This window comes from Lycium ferocissimum, chromosome 12, assembly GCF_029784015.1.
Source record: "Lycium ferocissimum isolate CSIRO_LF1 chromosome 12, AGI_CSIRO_Lferr_CH_V1, whole genome shotgun sequence".
Taxonomy (NCBI): Eukaryota; Viridiplantae; Streptophyta; class Magnoliopsida; order Solanales; family Solanaceae; genus Lycium; species Lycium ferocissimum.
The window spans coordinates 13,105,804-13,112,558 of NC_081353.1; the positions used below are offsets into that span (position 1 = coordinate 13,105,804).

Below are 6,755 nucleotides of genomic sequence, written 5' to 3' on the forward strand. Positions count from 1 at the left end.
GACGCCCCGGTGGTGGTCGGGAGCAGATTTGATCCATAGCTATATTTCTCGGGGACAACGTAGAGGGAGCTCCATTTCATTCGGAGCTACGGCTTTTGGTATAGATTTTTTTTCTCGTGCATATTCAGGCACGGCGGGTCCCCGTCCCACCCATGTTATGATATGACGTACCCTTCTTAGAGGCTCGTAGACATGTATATATGGTTAGATATGTTTGGCCTTGTCGGCCTATATTTTGGGATATTATTTTGATAGCCTTGTCGGCTTATGTACATTTATATGGGAATAGATGTTAATGATGATATAGATGCGTTGTTTCCCAATGAGGCTAGAATGATGATGAATGAAAAGCAGGATTTAGTATGTGGCTCACCTAGATATGATGTGAAAGTATGTTAAGGGGTGCCCGGGTGGGATAGCACCGGGTGCTCGTCGCGGCCCTCCGGTTGGGTCGTGACACGTAGCCGCAGTCCGGTTTCCTCTATGATGACCCTTAATAGGAGAGTCATGGCACGCCTTTAGAATCGCCATCACTTCACTTTCAGGAACACAACGCCGAATGATGTTGTCAGCGCATGTTCGGAACAAATAAGGCTCATCCCAATAGTACTGTCGAGCATCCCGCAAGAATTTCTTCTTTTAGTAGGCTTTGATATCTTCTGGAACTATGCCTGTTACCAAATAATTGGCAATGTCAGCATACCACGGTGCCACCTCTATTTGCACAGCCAATACCCTCTCATCCGGAAAAGCATCATCTATGTCAAGCTCATCAGAAGGTCTCCCAGCCTCTTCAAGCCGAGAGAGATGGTCAGCAACCTAGTTTTCAGTGCCCTTGCGGTCCTTCACCTCAAAATCAAATGCTTGCAAAGAATAGCACCCATCTGATCAGTCATGGCTTTACTTCCTTCTTTGCCATGAGGTATCTCAAGGCTGCATGATCAGTGTAAACCACTACTTTGGACCCCAACAAGTACGCCCGAAATTTCTCAAAAGCAAACACAATGGTAAGAAGCTCTTGCTCCGTCACTGTGTAATTCATTTGGGCAGCATTCGGTGTTACGCTTGCGTAATAGATCGGGTGCATAATTTTATCGTGCCTCCGCCTGCAAGCACAACACCTATTGCAAAACCACTAGCATCACACATTAGTTCAAATGGCAAGGACCAGTCAGGCGCAACAATAATCGGAGCAGTAGTGAGACGCTCTTTTAACTCCTCAAATGCCTTCCCGCACTTATCATCAAACACAAACTTGGCCTCTTTTTCAAGAAGCTTGCACATTGGTTAGCAATCTTGGAGAAATCTTTGATGAAGCGCACAGAGAACCCAAAGATGTCCCAAGAACTTCGAACACCTTTGATCGAGATAGGTGGTGGAAGTTTTGCAATCACATCAATTTTTGCTTTATCGACCTCCATTCCCTTTTCAGAGATTTTGTGACCGAGGACAATTCCTTCCTTCACCATAAAATGGCACTTCTCTCAATTTAGCACGAGATTTGTCTCCTCACATCTTTTCAAAGACTTGACCCAGATGGCCAAGACAATCTTCAAATGAATCCCCCATAAAAAATAAGTCATCCATGAACACCTCCAAGAAATCCTCTACCATATCAGAGAAGATCGACATCATGCACCTCTGAAAAGTGACTGGTGCATTACACAAACCAAAAGGCATCCGACTAAATGCAAACGTCCCATAAGGACCAGTAAAAGTAGTCTTCTCCTGATCTTCCAAAGCAATGTTGATTTGATTGTAGCCCGAATAACTATCAAGGAAGCAATAGTAGCAACGCCCCGCTAGCCGATCAAGCATTTGATCAATAAAAGGCATGGGGAAATGGTCCTTGCATGTGGCTGTGTTGAGCTTGCGATAATTCATGCAAACTCTCCATCCGGTTACGGTTCTAGTTGGGATCAACTCATTCTTTGCATTTGGCACCACAAAGATGCCGCCTTTCTTAGAACACATTGGTGGGATCACCCATTTACTATCGACAATTGGGTAAACCACTCCCGTATCCAACCATTTGATGATCTCTTTCTTGACTACCTCTTGCATATTCTCGTTCAGTCGCCTCTGATGCTCTACACTCGGTTTGCTATCTTCCTCCAACTGGATTTTGTGCTCACAGATCCCAGATGGAATACCTCGAATATCTGCTATGGTCCAACCAATAGCATGCCTATACTCCCTCAATACCTCCAAAAGCTGTAGAATCTGCTCCTTAGTTAGTAGAACTGAAACAATCACTGGAAATGTATTGTCCGGACCAAGGAACTCATACTTCAGATGTGATGGGAGCTGTTTAAGCTCCAACTTAGGTGGCTCAATGATAGAAGGCTTTGCTGGAGGAGTTTTTCTATTTTTTCGCATCAAGATTCACTTCTTTGGGTGGTAGGAATATGATCCCAACCCAACAAGCGAATTCTTGTCTCTACATAACCTTCCATGTCCTCAGCATCAAAGTTAACAAGAATACCAGCTAGAGCTTCACCCAAACTTTCTTCTTCCATCTTGAACTCCACTGCTTCATCAATAGCATCAAACGAATCAATTGCCGAAATGCTTTCGTAAGCACTTGGTAACTTCATCCCCTTGCTAGCCTGAAAAGTCACTTCTTCATCGTTGACTCGGAACTTGATTTCATTTTCTCTCGAATCCATCGCAGCTCTCCTCGTAGCAAGGAAAGGTCTCCCCGAGAATAATAGAAATGTCCCGATCAATAAGATAATCAAGAATCACGAAATCGTGAGCCGGGCAATATAAAATCACCAACCCGCACAAGTACATCATCAACCACCCCAACGGTCTTTTGATAGACCTATCGGCCATTTGTAACCTCATAGTAGTCGGCCTTGGCATCCCCAAACCCGATTGTTTGTATATAGCAAGGGCATCAAATTAATACTCGCCCATTATCACACAAAGCACGAGCAAAATCATGGTGTCCCACGAGAACAGGAATGGTGAACGCCCCGCAGATCTCCCTTTTCGAGAAAGGTAGTAGTTGAGATGATGGAACTCGGGCAGAGTCAAACATACGATTTCATGTTGAACCGTTTTCTTCTTTGGTCGGCGTGTCCTTCAAATATTTAGCAAAATCGGGCATCTCCTTGACGATGCCTTCCAAGAAGGGGAAATTTAGAGATAATCGGTCAACTGATCATAAAACTTCTCGAACTTAGCATCTTCCTTCTTCTTTACCAACCTCTGAGGAAAGGGAGGTTTAGATTTGAAAAGCTGAGTCAAAGGGAAGAGAGCCCCTTTATGTTATATCCCGTATTTTTGAACGTCAGATTATTTGCTAAGGTGGGGCCCGCACATCAAGATTTTTTTTGGAACATCTGAAAAGTCATATGAATCACATATGTGGAGTTAAACACAACTCAAGAAGGACCCTTGGGCCAAATCAAAGTGGAAGCCCTCCAAACGAATATTTTTAAGAAAACGTTTTCGGGTGACCTGACTTTGAGGGGCAAAAACGGTATTATAAGTTTGGAATTTGGAAAATTACCGGGAAATAGAAGTTGTAGATAATTGAATTAGATTTCCATCCATAGGTCTTGGGTTCCCAGGTGACGTCGGTACAAGGAGATATGGACGTTTTAAGGTCGAAAGGTCAGTGGGCTAGGCCCAACTCGGGACCAACCGGGTTGGCCCAAAAAAAAAAAAAAAAAAAGGAATTAAGGCCCAAAAGAGATGGGGTGGCCGGCCAACATGGCCCAAGCCCATGGAATTTTATTAATTTCCATGTGCTAAATTAAAATAAAGGACCATATATGAGTCATATTTCATTAGAAGCTTTAAGAGAATTAGACAAGGAGAAAAACAAGAATAACAAGAGCAAGAAGAGCCTATACGGCTTTGGCCATAGAAAAATTTAGCCCTTTGAAATCTTTCTCCAAAAATTGTTTTCTTGTGGTATTTCCACTAATTCAAGGGTCCTTTACAACTTGGTGTAGTTGTTTTGGAAGAAAGAGCATTTGTTTCTTCAAGTTGACAACTTGGTCAAGTGAAGAAGATTGTGGAAAAAGGTAAGAATCAATTCATTTTTCTTATGTTATGAAGTTTGGTTTATGTTGTGGTATGTAGAAATGAGTAGAATTTATGAAAATATGGAAGTTTGCAAAGTGGGTGTGTTTATATGAAGGTGGCCGTGTGTGTGTGTTAATGTATAGATATGATGAGTTGAATTTTTGTGTTGTATTCTAGTTGTGGTTATGGTGGAATTTATACTGGAAATGAAAGTTGAATGAATTTGGTTGAAGTTGGAAATATAGGTGTTGGTCGTGTGATGTATGGAATTGGAATGGAAATGGATTAATTTTGTTTAAGGTGTTAGTTGTGTTGTTGTGATCCTTATGATGTAAATGAGGGCTAAATTGTTTAAGTTGGCAATAAAATGGATTGTAGAAGGTTATGTCATTTTAGTGTGATTTTATGATATTATGGAAAATGAAGTTGTTAAAGTATGGATTGATGTTGTTGATCATGAATTTGTAAGTAGAAAATGTGTTTTGATGGTTTTGTTGTATAGGTAGGACTTTTGGGTGAAATATGGAATTGATGGAATTATTGAATATTGGATATATGGCTTGGAATATTCTTGGCCTATGTTTGTATGATCTTAAATTAGTGTATGAATATGGAAATATTGATATTGACTTGAAAGTGTAAAGTTGGTTTGGAAGTTGTTGCATTATTCGGAAAAGAAGACTATTTATGTTAGAATGCGTTTTAGTCGATCATTGATGACTATTGGTATTGTTGTTTGGTATGGTTGTTGCTATTTGAGCCGAGTTGAATCTCGGGGATGTTGTATGTATAGGGGAGATGCTGCCCAAATTTTTGTAGAAAAGTATAAGTTAAGATTCAAGTTCTAAAGGCTTGAAATTGATAATTGGTAAATGTGACCAATTGCAGATTTTTGACGAAACGGGAATTGAATTTGGACTAGCGTAAAGGGCGAAAAAGGTATGTAAAGCTTTACCTATTCTTCTCTTGGCATGTCCTAGGTATGATAGGCTTTGATTCGAGCCTCGGGGACGACTCTACTCTTCGGAATCTACGTCCAAATTTGTCCCTTTTTCATTCAGTAGAATTGAATTGAATATGTTATGAATAATTGGAAAAAATTGCCTAAACATCCGGAATTTGTGCAAATAGGACCCGACTACCCGAAAACTCTTAAAAGTGACATCATGAAATGTAATATACGTAAAATTATGTACGCCACCTCATTTGACCTGAGGTGGGCCCACTATTCCCGGATTTTTCTTATTTGTTCCGTTTGACTTATTTTGAAGTAGAATCTGAAGGAAACTTTTGGCTACTCTTTTTGCTACTATACGACGGTTGTTTTGAATTATTTCATAAGCCCCATAATGTATTTTGAAATATGAAGACGTTTTCTGAAAGCCTATTTGACATAAACCATTGTGACATCTGAAAGACATATATTATGACTATTGCTCAATTTCTTACGTATATGATTTAACATCTGAATTATGCTATCGAGTCCCTGACTACTAAGCGATAATTGTTTTAACTATTCTATTGAATTCTACGATATTTTGATATGTACAAATAATCTCAGCATTTTTACTTGGTAACATCCGAAAGGTACGTACTATGACTATCGTCTGATTTCTTTTTATGACCTATGATTACTTTGTCGAGTCTTTTCGAATGTTTTATGATGCATATAGTTTCTCACTACTCTACTCGTGGATGCCTCAATACTTCCTTCACTGAGCCCGGGCCAGGATATGTTATCACGCGTATTCCACTGCATTGTTCGCCGTGCCTCGATGTGAGAGGGCAGGTATGACATGTACATGGGTTCTGGAGTTATGCTGTGCCATGTACATATATTCTGACATTTGATGATATGATATGATATGTGCACACTCTGATATTTGATATGATATGGCCATCTGATATGTTATGATATGTTACGGAGATATTCCCTACTCTGAAGTTATGCTGTGTTGTGGCGCCAGTGACGGGGTGGCGACCACGTTCTGTTCACCGTGTCCCATAATGAGGTCGGATATGGCATATGTTTTGACATGCACTATCTATGTTATATGAGTAAGCATTTCCGATATGCTGATTATTGCACTCATTTTCTGTACTTCCTGTTAATTCGTAATGATTTTGTTTATTATGTTTCATGCTTTACATACTCAGTATACATTCCGTACTGACCCCCCTTTCTTCGGGGGCTGCGTTTCATGCCGCGCAGGTACACCCAGATGATATGAAGTTACTATAGGGGATGTCCCAGTAGAGTTGGCAAGCTCCATTTGCTCCTGGAGTGCTGCCGAGTCAGAGTTCGTACGTGTGATTCTTCTGGATTGATATAGAGACTTTGCAGACAGAGTCGTGGGTATAGTACGTCAGTTATGTATGCGGCTTCATCAGCCGATATGCCATTCTGTATTATGTGTTGAATTCTGTATGATCACAGATTCTGTTTGATTCGGAAAGCATCGAACAAGCATATTTTGAGAGTGTATTATATATTTTATTTTATTTGATTTAAAAGCCTAATAAGATTTTGTATGTCCCAAAGGTCTGTGGGTTCGCTCGGCTCCGGATATGGGGCCGGGTGCCCATCACACCCTAACGTAATTAGGGTGTGACACTTTCACAGTCTGCTTGCTTGTGTTATCAACATCCTTCCCTATCTCTGGAATATCAGCAACCTTCTTGTCAGCAGGATTCTCATCAACAATAGTGTGTGC

General features: G+C 40.7%; 1 long non-coding RNA gene across 1 annotated transcript; it reads left to right on the forward strand.

Moving 5' to 3' along the window:
* The first annotated feature begins 3,275 nt into the window (after nt 1–3,275).
* Nucleotides 3,276–6,521, forward strand: LOC132040893 (uncharacterized). Its single transcript, XR_009410809.1, has 3 exons — nt 3,276–4,040; nt 4,930–6,099; nt 6,254–6,521. It is a non-coding gene; the product is annotated as an uncharacterized LOC132040893 (long non-coding RNA).
* Nucleotides 6,522–6,755: the final 234 nt, after the last annotated feature.